The sequence below is a fragment of the Sminthopsis crassicaudata genome, chromosome 4 (assembly GCF_048593235.1).
Source record: "Sminthopsis crassicaudata isolate SCR6 chromosome 4, ASM4859323v1, whole genome shotgun sequence".
In the NCBI taxonomy this organism is placed as follows: domain Eukaryota; kingdom Metazoa; phylum Chordata; class Mammalia; order Dasyuromorphia; family Dasyuridae; genus Sminthopsis; species Sminthopsis crassicaudata.
The window spans coordinates 38,869,237-38,887,619 of NC_133620.1; the positions used below are offsets into that span (position 1 = coordinate 38,869,237).

The window sequence follows — 18,383 nt, forward strand, 5'->3', positions numbered from 1 at the left end:
GTTATCAAACTGTGCATACCCTTTGATCCAGCAGTGCTACTACTGGGCTTATATCCCAAAGAAATACTAAAGAGCGGAAAGAGACCTATATGTGCCAAAATGTTTATGGCAGCCCTTTTTGTAGTGGCTAGAAACTGGAAAATGAATGGATGCCCATCAATTGGAGAGTGATTGGGTAAATTATAGTATATGAAGGTTATGGAATATTATTGCTCTGTAAGAAATGACCAGCAGGATGAATACAGAGAGGCTTGGAGAGACTTACATCAACTGATGCTGAGTGAAATGAGCAGAACCAGAAGATCACTATACACTTCAACAACAATACTATATGATGATCAATTCTGATGGAAGTGGATATCTTCAACATAAAGAAGATCTAATTCAATTCCAGTTGATCAATGATGGACAGAAACAGCTACACCCAGAGAAGGAACACTGGGAATTGAGTGTAAAATGTTTGCACTATTGTCTTTCTACCCAGGTTATTTATACCTTCGGAATCCAATTCTTACCATGCAACAAGAAACTTGGTTTTACACACACCTATATTGTATCTAGGTTAAGCTGTAACACATTTAATATGTATGGGATTGCCTGTTGTTAGGATTACCAGGTGAGAACTCAGGTTGTCTGGACAGTGACAAGATGAGAACTCAGGTTGACTTGACAGTTCTTTGGCTCAGACCTTTGGTTTGGGCCTTTAAAGGAAGTTTACACCTTAGGAATTCTAAGAGGAGCAAGCTCATTGGTTGGAGTACTTCTTCCCAGAAGCCCTTGCATTATCCCACGCCCATTATCTGGGAGGATAAAAGAGGCAACATTGGGCCTGGATGAGCAGTCTGGATTGGGGAAGGACAAGAGCTGGAGGAGATTCAGAGCCAGGATTCAGGAAGAAAAAGAGGCTGGCTGGAGGCTCCAGAAGCCTCCCAAGAAACCTGCTCATAGAGGAAAAGATTATACAGAAAAGAAACCTCCTCCCAGAGAAGGATTACAACTGACAGACAATCAGAACTTTATAATTTGGCGACCCACGTGGGGCCAGGACTTTTCCTTATCCTGACAAGGACTTATTCTGAGCCCTTCAGAGGAGCTAGACTGGACCATAGCAATTTGGTGCCTGAACAGGGACAGACACAATCCTGATTCCAGTGGAAAAGCCTCCAATCCAGATCTCAGTCTCTCTGACCCAGAACCGTGAGTAACAAGAAAATTTTATTAAAGATTAAGTGAGCGTGCTAATAGATAAATAAGGAACTTAACTTGTTAAGGGCTAAACCAGCAATCTTTTATAGCTTATATAGATGTTAGCTAAAGACAACCCCTCGACCTCAGCCGACTCAGCCCCAGCCCCAGAGGCAGTCTCAGCTCCAGCCCCATTCAGGAGTGGTACTATAGAGAATATAATTAAGATAATCGAGGAGCAGAGTTTACTTGTAACCTGGGTACAGATTGCTAAACTCTTGGCTGCATTAAGACACACGTCCCCTTGGTTCTTAGAGGAAGAAAAGATAGATATAGATAAATGGAAGCTAATGGGATTTGAAATGAAAGAATTTCATGCAAAAAACGGGCCTCATTCAATTTCTGCAGAGGTATTTTATATCTACAACATAGTTCAATTAGCCTTAAACTATCAAGCAAGTTGTAGGAGAAGGAAAAGTTTTAAAAATGAACAGAGGAGGAAGTGTGAGGAAAAAAGGAAAAATCAAGATCTTGCCCTAGGGCAAGAGGATTTAAATGAGGAATTAGGGTGTGATTCTCTTGAAGAAGCTTCAACCCCGCCTAGAGAGCAGATTATTGACAGGCCCACATCAACTCCACCTTCAGAGGTGGAGGAAGAAGGAGGAGGGGAAGAGGCAGAAACACAAACAGAATTGCCTGTGAAGCAGCCTAAGCCTATGACAAGATTAGAAAAAGCATTGGTTAAAGCTAAGAGAGAAGGACAGGATATAAGTGATTTTATACATGCATATCTTGTGATTGAAGATATTGACTCTGTAGGTAAAAAAAGGAGAAGATATGCACCTTTAGATTTGAATAAAATTAAAGATTTGAAAAAAGGTTGTACCCTTTATGGGGCTACATCAGCTTATGTTAAAATGTTACTAGATGATTTGTCTTATGAAGTCCTAACCCCGAATGATTGGAAATACATAGCAAGGACATGCCTGGAACCTGGAGAAAATTTGTTATGGCTTGCGGAGTTTCATGAATTATGTAAAATCCAAGTCAGATACAATTTGGAAATAGGAGTTAACACAAAATTCACTTTTCAGCACTTAGCTGGTGAAGGTTGGTATGGAGAGAATTCAGAACAGATTAATTATACCATTACAATATATGAGCAAATTGCTAAGGCTGCAATAAAAGCTTGGGGTGTCCTCCCTGGACAGAAAGATCGGGGAGAGGCTTTCACTAAAATAGAGCAAGGTCCCAATGAACCTTTTGAAGATTTTGTGGGAAGTTTGCAAACTGCTGTCAAAAGAACTATTGGAGAAAATGCAGCTACAGAAATAATGACCACACATCTGGCTAAGGAAAATACCAATGAGATTTGCAAAAGAATTATATGGGGATTAGACAAAGATGCTCATTTAGAGGAGATCATAAGACGCTGTGCTACAGTGGGAACAAATGCTTTTTATGCCTGGATGATGATGAATGTGGAAAGACAGGGTCCCTCCTGACAAGGGACTTCTAGAGAAACTCGGCGATGTTTTCAATGTGGAAAAATTGGACATCTAAGAGCTCAGTGTAAGTATGGAGATACAGTGAGAAGACAGGGTGAGATAAGACCTAAAACTCCATGTCCAAAATGTCACAAGGGTCTCCACTGGGCCTCCGAATATAGATTGAGCCAGAGAAATGAGAGGCGGGGCCCAGCTTCAGCCCCCGGAGCACCTGGAGAGAGACAGAACAAGAGAAAAACCTCAAAACAAAGGAGAAGATCTAAGAAACATCTGACACTGAAAGAGCATGGCTGATAAGAAGACTGTTAAAGAACTTTAAAAACCAGCAGGATCATTGGATTTCCTAACACAAGATGAGACTAATGGACAATGGACTTATGGACATTTATAAATTCTCAATTTATGATTATTTGATCATGTTATTTGTTACATACTTCTAGCATGTATTATGGTACTATGTTATGTAATTATGTGTAATACCTCCCATATTGATGGATTTATGTTTCAAGGTCATGACTACCCTATGTTCTAAATCAAAAGAAAGGGGGAGATGTTAGGATTACCAGGTGAGAACTCAGATTGTCTGGACAGTGACAAGGTGAGAATTCAGGTTGACTTGACAGTTCTCTGGCTCAGACCTTGGTTTGGGCCTTTAAAGGGAGTTTACACCTTAGAAATTTAGGAGGAGCAAGCTCATTGGTTGTAATTCCCACAAGCCCCTGGGAGTACCCACTAGTCCATTCTCTGGGAGGATAAAAAGAAGCAACATTGAGCCTGGAGAACAGTCTGGATTGGGGAAGGACAAGAGCTGTAGGAGATTCAGAGCCAGGATTCAGGAAGAAAAAGAGGCTGGCTGGAGGCTCCAGAAGCCTCCCAAGAAACCTGCTTATAGAGGAAAAGATTATACAGAAAAGAAACCTCCTCCCAGAGAAGGATTACAACTGAGACAATCAGAACTTTACAGCCTGTCATCTAGGAGAAGGAGTAGAGGGAGGGAGGGGAAAATTTGGGAAAATGAATACAAGGGATAATGTTGTAAAAAAAAAATTACCCATGCATATGTATTGTCAAAAAATTATAATTATAAAATTAATAAAACAAAAAAGAAAGAGGATCAATCTTGAGAATTGAGGTCAAGTTCCACCTTTGACACACATTGAGTGACCCTTAATTGACTTACCTCTTTAGTGCTCTAAGTCAACTGTAAAACCAAAAGTTTCAGAGATCATTCTAGTTTGCATTAATAGAGAGAAAACATGATGAATGAACTATTTATTCTGCATTGGTAACAGAAGTCTCCATAGTGCATATCCTACAATAAAGTCACAGATCTCAAAAAAAAAATTGTGCTCATCAAGTATCATCATGTTTCTTAGTTGTCTGTATTTATACTAGATTATAAACTACCTGAGAACAGGGACTGTATCTTATCTAACCTTTATATAGCCCTACTATCTGACACAAAGTTCTACATATTAGAGGCTTAATAAATACATGTTGTATTATATCAGTCCAGAAAATCCACTTCTATATAAAGAGTATGTAAAAGAGATTGAGCAAGCATTATTCCAAATTATTTAGATTGTAATGAGATTTTAAGGCTCAGAGAAATTAAATAATTTTTCCCATGGGAGTTAACATGAGAACCTAAACTTATAGAACATTAAGTTTGGAAGGAACCTTCCAAAATGATCTGATGGGCAGAGATGGACAGTTTGCTGGCATCATGAATGAAATGCAGTTCTTTGAATCAGGAAAAGTCAAATCTGAAATTTGCCTCAGATACTTACTAGCTGTGTGACCCTGGCAAAGGAACTGAACTGCTTTTTGCCTCAGTTTCCTCATCTGTAAAATGGTGATCATAATAACATTTACCTCCTAGGATTGTTGTGAGGATCAACTGAGGTAATCTTTTGAAAACCTTAGAGTGCTATAAAATGCTAGTTATTATTGTGGTTATTATTATTATCATTTTCCCATAGAAGGGAGTATAATAATTCTAAAGAGAAAAAATATTAATGCATAGATTCAGTTTTGTAAAGTATGCTTTCCCAAGAAACCAATCAGTCAGTCAGTCAGTCAATCAATCACTCAGTATTTATTGAGTTTTTGAGATGTGCAAATCTATGAGCTAGGACTTGTGAGATCTTTCTGATCCTTCAAATGTCATGTGTGAGGTTATGAGCAGATGGCTGCTCTTCTTTAGGGAATGGTAAAGAACAACTTATCAGAATGGAATTCTGCATCTAGAGAAAGAGCTGATACATAGAAGGATATGATTTTACATATATTAATGTGTATATGCATGTCTAATATATACACATTTGCATGTATAGACATGTATATATGTTCACATACATATATGTATATACACATGTGTGTGCTAGAACTGATACAATGCAACAGCCACTTTCTTAAGTCACATTTGTCCATTAAACAAACATTTATTAAGTATTCACTGCATTCAAAGTACTTATACTATAGGACCATTTATTCCATTTAAAAAAAAAAAACTTTGTCTTTGATTTTATCTATATGAGAAATTCTGTTAGGAAACTCCTGCTACCAATGAGCTCTGACCCAAGCCTAACTTTGTTTTAGTCATAAATTCCCATGAATATTTTGCCAGGAGACATCAGAAAGAGAGGGTACAGTTTGTGGGGAAAAAAAATGAAGAGTGCCAGAGTTAGAATAACAGGTTTTGGATTCGAATGTCACTACTTGATTTAACTTGGACCAAAAAAATCAGTTCTGTGGTCTTCAGTTTCCTCATCTGGATTATAATAATCTCTGAGATCTTTTCCAGCTCTGAATCTATGATTCTTTGAGCCCAGATCTTTGGGGTTTGGAACTAGATGGCCTGGATGAGACAGTGTCATAGAATGAGGAGAGGTCATAAAGGGCACCATGAGATACCAGAAGGCACCAAATGAGTAAGGAGGGGCAATGGCGTCAAAGAGAAGTTGTAGTATGGGAAGAGTTCAATATGCCATTTCTACCAGTCCATCTTGTATATAATTGGGTTCAAATCATTTCACTATTCTAGAAATGTGCTATCTATAGTATTTGGTTTGAGGGTTAGGTAGAGTGATAATAGCATTTATATGCTATCTTAATGTAGTATTATATTTATATAGCATATATATATAGTATTTAATATGTAGTATTATATAGTAATAGTATTTATATAGTATTATATAGTATATAGCTTTGTAAAGCCACATATCCTCCCTGAAACTCAGTTTCCTCATCTGTAAAATGAGGGGGTTGCATCAGATGCTCTAGGAGGTGTCCCTTCTAACTCTAAAATATAATATGATAATGCTAGATATTTAACAAAGAAGAGGAAAAAATAACCTAAAATGTTACTATGGTCATGTAAATGTAAGATTAATTAAAATAATGTATGAGAATTAATGCTGTTTATGGATAATTGCCATGTTCACCATAACTATAAATTCTGACTAGTATATACCCGCACTGAATTCTTTTAAAAAATTATTAAATTTTTAATCTGTTGAATATAATAAGCATTTCCATAATAATACTAAAAAAGGATGATTGCTCATGAAACTGCGTATCTCAACTTACTATTTCTTTTTCCAAACAGAATAAAGTTATCATGTAAATTTTTTTCTTCCCTTCCTCTCCTGCTCTAGGGATTGCTACCATTAGACACATGCATGTGTGTGTATATATATGTGTGTGTGTGTGTGTGTGTGTGTGTATGTATATATGCATATACACACATTTTGTCTGTATATGTATATGCATACACAAACATATGTACATAAAATCATTCCATATATCCTTCTATATATCAGTTCTTTCTCTGGAAGCGAGTTCTGTTCTGTAGAGCTGTTCTCGTTACTATTCCCTAAAGAAGAGCAGCCATCTGCTCATAGCCTCACATACGACATTTGAAGGAGAAGAAAAATCTCAAAAGTCTTAGCTTAGAGCTTTGCACATGTCAGAAACATAATACTGATTGATTGATTCACTGACTGATTTCTTGGAAAATTATATTTTACAAAATTGAATCTAGGCTTTGAATTTTTTTTCTCTTTAGAATTATTATATTCCCTTCTATGGGAAAATGATAATAATAACCATAATAATAGCTAGCATTTTATAGCACTCTAAGGATTTCAAATGATTATCTCAGTTGATCCTCACAACAGTCCTAAGAGGTAAATGCTATAATGATCACCATTTTACAGATAAGGAAACTGAGACAGAAAGCAGTTAAGTTCCTTTTCCAGGGTCATACAGATAGAAAGTATCTGAGGCAGATTTCAGACTTGGCTTTTCCTGATTCAAAGAACTGCATTTCATTCATGATGCCAGCAAACTGTCCATCTCTGCTTATCAGATCATTTTGGAAGGTTCCTTCCAAGCTTAATATTCTATAACTCTGGGTTCTCATGCTAACTCCCATGGGAAAATTATTTAATTTCTCTGAGCCTTAATATCGAATCATAATCTATATAACTTGGAATAATGCTCAACCTCCCTCACCTGGCACATCGACACTTTAATACTTGATCAACTCAAGAGTATTGATCTGATCATTTTGGGAGAATTTGCCCCTCCTCAGGCAAATGGTGGGCCCTTGCCCCCGGGGTCCCACAATCATATGCCCAACCTCTTGCAGAAGAAAGCTCAGTCCACTAATGCCAGTCAGCGTCTTCTCTGAAACATTCAAGGAGCTAGACATGGTAATATACCCCCATAATCCTTGCTAGGGGGAAAGCTGCAGGCTGTTAAATTGGATCTCTGATTTCCTCAATATAGGGAACTCCCAGATGAGGGGAATTCCTTGTATCAGCAGAGTCACACACCCAGTCCTTGGCTTGTTCTGAATCCTTGGCAAACCCCAACTATTGAATTATAGAAGGAATCTTAGCAGTCATCCAATCCAGGTCATTGATGAGGGAACTGAGGCCATGAGCAATCTTTATCTTTCTTCCCCTAACAAAATTGTTTGTTACATCTGATCTGAGCTTAATTGCCTTTTAGTGCTATTTGCATTTGTTATTTTTAAGATTGAGTCTGTGTGTGTATGTGTCTTAGTCTGTCTCTCCTTCTATCTCAGTCTCTGCCAGTCTGTCTGTTCCTCTCTCTGTGTCTCTCTCTCTCTCTCTCTCTCTCTCTCTCTCTCTCTCTCTCTCTCTCTCTCTCTCTCTCTCTCTCTCTCTCTCTCTCCCTGTCTGTCTTTGTCTCTGTATCTCTGTGCCTCTGTCTGTTTCTCTCTGTGTCTCTCTGTCACTCTCTCTGTCTCTCTGTCTCTCTCTGTGTTCTTCTCTCCCTGTTTGTTTTTGTCTCTGTCTCTCTGTCTCTGTTTCTGCCTGTCTGTCTCTCTCTGTGTGTCTCTCTTTCTTTGGCTCTGTCTCTTTCTGTGAGTATCTCTGTCTCTCTGTCTCTATCCATGTCTCTGTGTCTTTCTGTGTCTCTTTTTCTCTCTGTCAGTCTCTCTCTGTCTCTGCATGTTTCTCTGTGTCTTTCTGTCTCTCTTCCTCTATCTTTCTTTCTCTCTGTGTCTGCCTGTCTGTCTCTGTGTCTCTCTTTCCTTGGCTCTCTGTCTATGTATCTCCGCCTCTTTGTCTCTTTCTTTCTGTGTCTCTTTTTGTGTCTCTTTTGTGTCTCTTTTTCTCTCTGTCGGTCTCTCTCTGTGTGTATCTCTCTCTATCTCTTTCTCTCTGTGTCTCTGTTTCTGTCTGTCTGTCTCTCTTCTAGCCTGGAAGCTCAGAGCCTTGCTCCCAGACTTGTCCAATCTTCCCCCCCACCCCCAGCCAAGGACAGATTTAGCCCATTGCAGCTCAGAACTTTGTAGTTCAAGAGATTTGCCGGCCTCAGCCTCCACAGTAGTAGGAATTCCAGGCGTGTAGCACCTTGCCTGGCTCTCCTTTCTGTTGCTGCAGAAACATAGAATGAGAGATTTTTAGAGCTGGAGGAGGCTTCCGGAGCTAACTAAGACCCACCGATTTCCCCAAAGAAATCCCACCGCAATGAACCCAACAAGCAATGATCTGATCTCTTCCTGAAGACCTCCCAGTAGAGGGAAATCCATCCTTTCTCAGGATAGGGTTTCCAACTTCAGGCTGTTTCTAATTAAGAAGTTGTTGTTGGTTTTTCCACTTGACCTTGAGCCTAAATTTGTCTCTTTAAAAGTCCCATCCATTGTTCCTATTTTTTTTTTTTTTTGCTACAGCCAATCAGAATAGCCACAATATTACCCTAAAGCCCTTTCTTCTACAAGTTGTCTTGTGCATCCCTGGATTTTCAACCAATCTTCTTAGAATGAACTCAAGGCCTTCACGTCTTGGGTTGTCATTCTTTTTGGGTCACTTTCCGGTTTATTAATGTCTTTCCCAAACTGTGATATCCAGAACTGAACACAGCCCTAGAAATGTGGTCTGATCAGGGGAGAGTACAGCCAGGAAGCCCAGTGAATAGAGTGCTGGCTGGGCCTGAATTCAAATCCAGCTGCAGAAGCTTACTAATTGTAGAAGCCTAGGCAAGTCATTTAATCTCTGTTTGCCCCAGTTTTCTCAATTGCAAAATGGAGTAATTGCATCTACTTCCTGAAACACTGTGAGGATGAAATGAGATGATATTTGTGAAGTGCTTAGCATGGTGCTTAGCACATAATAGGTACTATATACATGCTTATTCTCTTCTGTCCCCTTCCTTCCTTATTTCTGGAAACTCTATCCCTTTTAATATAGCCACCTGGGACTCCATTTTACATTGACTGGTATTGAGTTTGCAATCTGCTGAAACCCTCACATCTTTGTCAGGCAGATTGCTCTCCTATCATGCTTCTTCTATCTTGCTTTGGGAAGTCCATTTTTGCAACCCATTTTTAGACTTTATATCCATCCTTATTTCATTTTATCTTATTGGATTCTGTGCAATGTTGTAGATTGTCAAGGTCTTTTTAAATCCTGTCATTCAGTACATTAGCTATCCCATCCAGCACTGTCATTAGTAAATATAAGCATGCCATCTGTGCCTTTGTTCAATTCATTGATTAAAAAGACTTAAAAGCCTAAGGAGAAGACAGCAATGTGACAGTGAATAGAATACTTAGGGTTTGGAGGGATGAAGACCCTAATTCAAATCTAACCTTAAACACTTAGAAGCTGGATGACCCTGGGCAATCACTTCATCTGCATTTGGCTTTATTTCCTTAACTGTAAAATGAGAATCCTAATGGGTGCTATGTCCCAAGCTTTCTTTTTTAAGTGTTTCCTAATGTACTCTCACTTAAAAAATATATTATTTTTTCAAGTCTTAGAATAGGAATTCGAGTTGAATTTATGGCTAACTCCTTATTCTAGATTACTTTTTGACTTCAGATTGATGTTAGGGCTGAGCTCTGTGAATTTGTGAAGGGAAGTTCTAGGCTGTTCCCGTTGCTGCTTTCTCAAGGTATTGAGTAGTATGTTATTATTGTCTCTCAGAAACAGTTCAAGTTGGAGATCTGAAAGCTTTCAGTGCCCCCCAAATGGTCTGATTAAGGACAAAGTCTGATTGCTGTCCCCTTAGCCTGAGCTCTGCACAGTCCTGATCTAGGTTTAGGTCTGAGTAACAACAGTGTTTAGAATGCTAACTGACAGCTCCTTTTAGCCGGCTAGGAATCTCTGCTGATTGAGAGCGACAGAACTGAAGGTTCCTTTTGGACCTGGAATACCCTTACTCCTCTGCAGGCTTGAAAGTGGACTAGATGCTGAAACTAGCACTCTACTCTGCAATTAGATTCTGAGCCCCCATGCTGCTTGCTTCTATACTTGCTTCTCTCTTGGTAAACAATCCAGGGCTCCACACTACTTCTTACCCCTGAATTCCAGCTTTAAATGTTTTGCTTTGGGTTTGTGATACAGGGCCCAAAGCTGCCAGTTGGTACCTGCTCCTGTCATGTGCCCAACCATGGGCTTGATTCACAGAGCATCTTAGGTGGCTCAGAAGATAAAGTGCTGAGAAGACTTCTCTCCATGAGTTCAAATATAGCCTCAGACAGTTACAAGCTATGTGACCCTAGCAAATTATTTAACCTTGTTTGCCTGTTTCCTCTTGTATAAAATGAACAGGAGAAGGAAATATCAAACTACTCTAGTGTCTTTGTAAAAAAAAAAAAAAAAAACCGAATGAGGATTCAAAATGATTGGACAACAAGATGGATTTGGGGACCAGTTCTTGTTCTGGTGCATAGTGTTTTCTTGTGCTAGGGTGCTCCACAGAGCTACACTTGGCCAAATTCTATCCCCAGTGTCCACAGATGTCTCTGTCTATCTTCCTATGCAGACCTGGGCTGGATAAATTAATCAATGTGACTTTTTTTTTCTTTGACTTTTCAGTATGTTTATGTTCAAAATTAGTTTTGGGGTGTTTTAGTGGGAAGATTTCTATTCAGCTATCTTCATCCTATTTGCAACTTTGGCCAACTTTTGAATTCATCCTCAGAAATTTACCCTTGCCTTATCTTCTTTACATCTTTTAAAAATCTAAATTGGTTGGCAAAAGCCCTGTTCTTCTACATCTATCTCTTCAGATAATTCTCATTTCCCCCCTTCTTATCTCTTTTTATTTTCTAAGTTTCATAATTGAATTTTTCATCTATCTTTGGCTTACATTTTCTTTGGAAATTTACTTCAGGGATTACTACCTAATATTCTTCTGAATACTTTGAAATGTGCTTTTGCAAAATTTAGAGTGAACATTTAAGTATATCTGAGGGTCCTTTATCTTGAAGGGTCATTTGTATATTATCTTAGCCCTGCTCTTCTTCTTCTTCTTCTTCTTCTTCTTCTTCTTCTTCTTCTTCTTCTTCTTCTTCTTCTTCTTCTTCTTCTTCTTCTTCTTCTTCTTCTTCTTCTCCTTCTTCTTCTTCTTCTTCTTCTTTTGCATTAGTTCCTATAAGTCTTTCCATGCTTTTTCAATTTCCAATATTTGTAGTCTATTATAGTACAACAATTTTCTATTATATTTAAATAGTGCATTTAAAAGTCATTGAGGCAGCTGAATATTGCAGTGGGTAGGCCTGAAGTCAAGAAAACCTGAGTTCAAATGCAGCTTCAAATATTCACTAGCTCTGTGACCCCAGGAAAGTCACTTAGCTTCTGCCTACTTCAATTTCCTCAAATGTAAAAAGGGGATAATATTAGCAATTATCTTCTAGGATTGTTGTGAGAGTCAAATGAGATAATATTTGTAAAGTGCTTAGCCCACTTGGCACACAAATGGTGCTTGATAAATGCTTGTTTCCTCCCCTCCCATCATCCCCCAAATACTTCCTTTGTTTTAATCAACTTTAATTGGTTGTTGGTTTGTTTTTATTCCAAATTCTATTTATTTAATAGAAGCCCCTTTAGTACCAAATGTAGCTAATAAATTATTCAACTGATCTGTGACCTCTTCTGGAGCAAAAATGCCCTGATTTCTCTCCAAAGTGGTGTCGTTATTGATCAATAAGAAAATCCCCAAACAGGGAAATTGCAGCATGTCCCTTCTCAAAATGATGTGATTTGTAGTAACGTGATGAAAGTAACTGGATGAAAAACCAGCAGTGGAGCCTTGGACATCTTCCCATGCAGCCCAAGCTTGGCTTGGCACAAATATGACTGGAAAATGTCATCTTTAAAGGAAATGATGCCCCAGAAACAAAGACAATAACATTCACAGAGCTATTAGCACTGGCAGAGTGCTTTACAGAGATGTTCTCAGATCAAAGGAAAGTGAGTTTAGAAATCATCAGGTGCTTGTGCCCAAAGAACTGGGAATGAGTTCATTCAGCATTGGCACGTGAGAGCTTAAATATTGGCTTTTGAGGAAAAGAAATCATTGGAAGACAAAGAAAAGTAAAATGTTTTTTCTCATTTATTACACTAAGGGATGTTTAAAAAAAACATCACTTTTATGTTCATTTAATAAATTCCACAGAATGATAGGAAAGAAATGAAGATAAAAGCGAATGGAGTAAGGGACTTTATTTCTCTGTGTTTCACATTCAGAAGTTCCATAGCAGTATTCCAAAGGTATATGATGTCAGCACCCTTTCATAGAGAGTAAAGTGGTTTAGGATTTTCTTCAGACAAAGATGAGTTGTATTCATCAACTTATTGAGGTAATTTTTGAGAGGTAATCCATTGAAAATTGGCAAATTCCATTTTGATATAATTGTTCCCAGACCTCCCTTCTTTCTCTCTCTCCTTCCTTTCTTCTCCCCCTCCTTCCTTTTCTTCCCTTTTTCCTTCTTTCCCTCTCTTCTTTCTTCTATCCCTTCTTCCTCTCTCCCTTCTATCCTTTCTTCTCTCATTCCTCCTTCCTTCCTTTCCATGATTCTTTCCTTCCTTCCCTCCCTCCTTTTTCTATTTCTTTGCTCTCTACCTCTTTTCCTCCTTTTCTCATTCCTTCCTTTCTTTTTTTCTTTCCTTCCCTCTTTCTCTCTCTTTCCACCTTCTCTTCTTTCCTCCCTTTCTTCCTACCTTCCTTTCTTCCTTCTTTTCTTTCTTTTTTTTTATAATATTATCCCTTGTATTCATTTTTCCAAATTATCCCCTCCCTCCCTCCACTCCCTCCCTCCATGACAGGTAATCCCATACATTTTACATGTGTTACAATATAACCTAAATACAATATATGTGTGTAAATCCCATTTTCTTGTTGCACATTATTTATTAGCTTCCGAAGGTATAAGTAACCTGGGTAGATAGACAGTAGTGCTAACAATTTACATTCACTTCCCAGTGTTCCTTCTCTGGGTGTAGTTATTTCTGTCCATCATTGATCAATTGGAAGTGAGTTGGATCTTCTTTATGTTGAAGATATCCACTTCCATCAGAATACCTCTTCATACAGCATTGAAGTGTACAGTGATCTTCTGGTTCTGCTCATTTCACTCAGCATCAGTTGGTTTAAGTCTCTCCAGGCCTCTCTGTATTCCTCCTGCTGGTCATTTCTTACAGAGCAATAATATTCCATAACCTTCATATACCATAATTTACCCAACCATTCTCCAATTGATGGGCATCCATTCAACTTCCAGTTTCTATCTTCCTTCTTTTCTTAAACAAAACAAATTTCCTTCTCAGCATCATAAGTAACCCAAACATTCCATTTATTCCCGATGAATATGATTTGCAAATAACTAAGCAGCCAGTGTTCTGGACTTTTCAGCTATACTTGTCCTTTCAAAGGTTAATATTAAGGACAGCTGGGATGTGGGCAGCCTCTCTGGGTCTCTTTTTGAGTTTGCCATCATATAAATAAGGCTCTTATTAAAAAGTACTATAATTGCTAGCCTATATACTTAAAGTTCTATAAACCATCCCCTACCATAGGTCTGCTCTCTAGGCTAGGGAAGACATTGCTTACACAAGTTTTGTGATTCCTGGATTGACAGGGTTATTTTCCTGTGCTCTGATTACTTTTCCCCAAATTCTTGCTTTCCATTTTTTACTTTTCCATTTACTTTACTGTAAATGAATGACTCTTGCTGTCATGCTCTGCTTGAGCAGCTGATTTATTCCTATGTAAGAAGAGAGATCTTTTCTATGTCTTTCTTTATTATGAGCTACAGCAGCCCTCTGTACTTATTAAGTAAGCTTCTAGTCAAGCATGACATTTTGTATCCTCACAATTAGTTGGGATTTAATTTTGCCCATTATTTACTAACTAAGGTTTTCAATTATAGGGAATCCCTTTCTCCCTTCCATCCCCTTTAAAAACATACCCCAAAGAAAGTTATATCCTACCAAACTACCAAATTAGGGAGTCATTAATCCAAAACCAAATTAACCACCCACAAAAAATTCTTCTTTTAGCAAAAGAAGAAGTCCATAAAATAGAAAGTTTCTTATTGCACTTAGTTGTGTGATTACTAAGGATTGATTGGACCTCCATAAAGCTCTACTGCTTTCCTGTCTCATTGGGTCATGGAACTCACCTTGCGCTTTAGAAGCAATGCCCACACTCTTGTCAAGTTCTGCCATGTTGGAAAAACTTTACATATGGCCCTAGCAACATATTGTATCTTCTTTCTGCCGATCCGCTGAACTAGAGAGCTGGCCATTAGGTGAGGAACGCTTTGGCCATGGCAACCCATGAAATATAGGAATACAAAATGACTTTGTGCCCTGCAGGGCCCCTTTCTACTTCTCCAAAGGCAGTGACAGATTGGCAGTGAAGGGGGCAGAGGGTGTTTAAGATTACACAGTTATTTAGGGTATCTATAAATGTTAACTTAGCTATTAATCCACTAAATGTGAGATCCTCACCCCCTGGATATATATTACAGCAGGAACTGAATTATATCATTCTTCATAGAAGGCAACTGACACAATGTATAGAGCCTTACATTTACAATTAAGCAAACCTGAGTTCAAATCCTGCCAAAGACTGTATAGTCCTTAACAAATTACAACTGTTTTTTTTTTTTTTTTTTCAGTCTCTGTTTCCTTATCTATATAATAGGGAACTAGAAAAATCCTCCTTTTCCACTTGTATCAAATACGAGAGCACATATGAAGTTCTATGAAAATTCTGGTTATTATTGTTAACATGTCTTGTATATTCTCAGGGTTTAGCATAGTGCCTGGAAATGTAGAAGCACTTAAGAAATATTTGTTGACTGGCATGAAAACAACAAAAAAAGTTGTAGCTAAATAGAAGAATGGTTCCCAAGTTCTTCTTGGCTAAGCAGATGAATTAGGAGCATTAGTCTAATCATGGATCCAAGAGTAAGAAGAATCATTATTCTAAGAGCAGTTTGGCTAAATAGGTAGGTAAAATAATGCAAAGCTTCTTAACCTATGGTTTACAATCCCATATGGCACTGCATAACAATGTGGGGAGTTTACAAAATGATGATTTATTGTCTACCAAGAATTAGACAAGAATCTCCCAATGAAATAAGCTTACATTTAAAACACTCAATGATCTTAGTGCAAAGGTGGGCATAAAGGAAATGAAGAAAAATACATTGAATAGCACAATTCTGGAATATGAAATAGAAAATTCCAAACACTTGTAGACTATATGGAAGCCTCACGAACATATATTGCTGACACTTTCTTTAAGAAAAGAGTTGGGATGGGGCAGCTAGGTGGTGCAGTAGATAGAGCACCAGCCCTGAATTCAGGAGGACCATCATTTAAATCTGGTCTCAGACACTTAATACTTCCTAGCTGTGTGATCTTGGACCAGTCACTTAACCCCAGCCTTGGAGGGGGGGGGGGGGAAGAGTTGGGAGGCAGTGATGTGTCAATCACCTGATAAGATCATGAAATACAAAATTGATTATATTTTAACAGGAAGGAAATACCTGCTTACTGGTAAGGGCGTCATTTCTGAATCAGCTTATCTGTACAGTCAGACCCCTGACTTGTTAGGACCAAGATCAAAATTGATATCAAATGATATGGAAAAGAAGGATCAGATGAAGATATGTCATTCAGGTAAAGGGGTGGAACCCTGATGTTTATTTAGATGCATTGTATGAGATCCAGCAATCATCTGGTGAATCAAGCCTGGAGGTGAGGAGAATAATTTGAGGTGTCTCTGTAGATTTGGGAGAGGATAATTGAAGTCACTGAAATTAAGAGCTCTCTGGGGCAAAGCTGGGAGTTACCTCTCCATTTCCTAATTTAAGTCTTTGAGTTAGTTTCATTTATAACAAAAAGTCCATTTGGATGTGATCCTCCACTGAAAGGATATGAGTCGAGGGTATCATTAGAGTTTGTCCTTCATTCTTGAAGAGGAACAAGACATCAGGGAACTAATACCATGACATGAAAGTGAATGGGATTGAAGTGAAGGAGAGTTGTTCAAGGCCTTCTGCCTCACTTTCTCCTCTCAAGACATCTGGGTCCAGTGGATGGATATAGCTCAAGGCCTCTTTTAACTAGTCAATGCACACACACACACACACACACACACACATACACACACACGTAAAGAGAAAGAGATAGAGAGACAGAGAGACAAAGAGACAGAGACAGATAGAGAGACAGAGAGAGATAGAGAAATCTGAGAGGGGAAGACTCTCAGTGTTTCTGGCCAAAACAGAAAAAATTGCTATTTACATGATATTTACATGTTTACAAATTACAATGTAAATTGAAATTACATTTACATATCAACATGTAATGTTTATATGTTTTAAATACTAAGAACTGTGATTCTCAGCACCTTCATCTTCCTTTTCACTGCTCTATTTTCTTTTCTGTGGGATCAGAAATGGTCCCTAAGAGGAAAAATAATTTTTGCCTGTTTCATATTAAATTTATCACTCGGAAACCAAATCACTATTTACCTCTATGGTCATACAGTTCTTCTTGGACAGTGTAAGAAAGCCATCCCAAAAGATTTAGATATGATCCTGGAGATTAACACAATAGAATATAAAAGGTAGGCAGAATAAGCATTTTTAGTATGTTCTGTGTGCCTCACACTTGGCTAAACTCTTTCCAATGATTATCTTATTTCTTCCTCACAATGCCTGGGAAGTAGGTATGATTATTATTCCCATTTTATAGTTGAAGAAAACTGTGTGAGACAGAAATCAAATGACGTGCCAAGGGTCACCCAGCTAGTAAGTGTCTAAGGGTGGATTTGAATTCAGGTCTTCCTGACTCTAAGCTTGATTAACCACCTAATACTATATAAATGTATATCTGATTTCTGCTGGACCCTCAGTAGACCCCTTTAGGGCAATGACCTTGTTTGGTTTCCACTTGGGACTTCTCCATGCTTAGCTCAGGTGATTTTCAGATGGTGGAAGGTAACACATTTATTGAAACAGATGCTTCTCTATGCTAGATGTTCCAAAGTGTTAGAACTATTCACAAGAGAATGACTCTTGATCCTCATGGCATTGTTCTCCTATCATCTCTAATCATGGCATTGTGCATAAAATACTGGACCTGAAATCCAAGTTCAAATTCCACCTGAAATAATTATAAACTGTATAACTGACCAAGTCATTTCATTTTTCTTCATCTATAAAATAGGAATAATGGTATCTTTAATACCAACTTCATGGGGTCACCATGAGACTGAAATTAACCCAGAAAAATATTTGTCAAACTATAAATCACTAGGTAAATGCACTTTATTATTATTATTATTCATTCACTTCCACTTCTGAGCTGAACTTTTCTCAGTCTTACACATAAAAATGTTTTTCTACTGTTTGCTCCCCTCACTCCTCACTGCAGGGGCGATAAAGGGATGGAAAAAAACCAAACCTCAATTTGAAGTAGCATCTTTGGAGCTTCAATAGTTATCATTGGGATAACTAATCCACCCTGTTTGCTACTGCCAAATTTTGGTTTAATAATTCCATTCACACCTCCACCCAGAACACATCATTTAAAAAAAAAAAGTTGAGTTCCACCCATGTTTCTTCCCATCTCTCATGACTCATCACCATCCTGGTCATTCACTGTTACTTGGGAGAGTTGGAATCTACTCAGAAAGATTTACAAACTACTTTAGAGGCTGCCAAGATGGCATATAAATGGCATTGACTACCACCAGATCTTTAGTAAACTCCTTCCATTGTGACCAAGCTTGGCTTTCAAACTGGAATTTCTGTTACTAGTTGACTTTAAATGTGAACCATCAGACCCTTCCCAGTAGAATAAGTAATGAGTCTGGTAGTTTTTTAGTCAGAACTCCCCAATATCA

The 18,383-nt window shown here is 38.2% G+C and overlaps 1 long non-coding RNA gene across 2 annotated transcripts in view; it reads left to right on the top strand.

The window, feature by feature from the left end:
- Window positions 1–851: 851 nt before the first annotated feature.
- Window positions 852–18,383, top strand: part of LOC141541830 (uncharacterized) — a 108,617-nt gene continuing 91,085 nt past the window's right edge. For both annotated transcript variants that reach the window (XR_012481914.1, XR_012481913.1), the window contains exon 1: window positions 852–1,197. This is a non-coding gene — a long non-coding RNA (uncharacterized LOC141541830). The remainder of the gene's footprint in view (window positions 1,198–18,383) is intronic.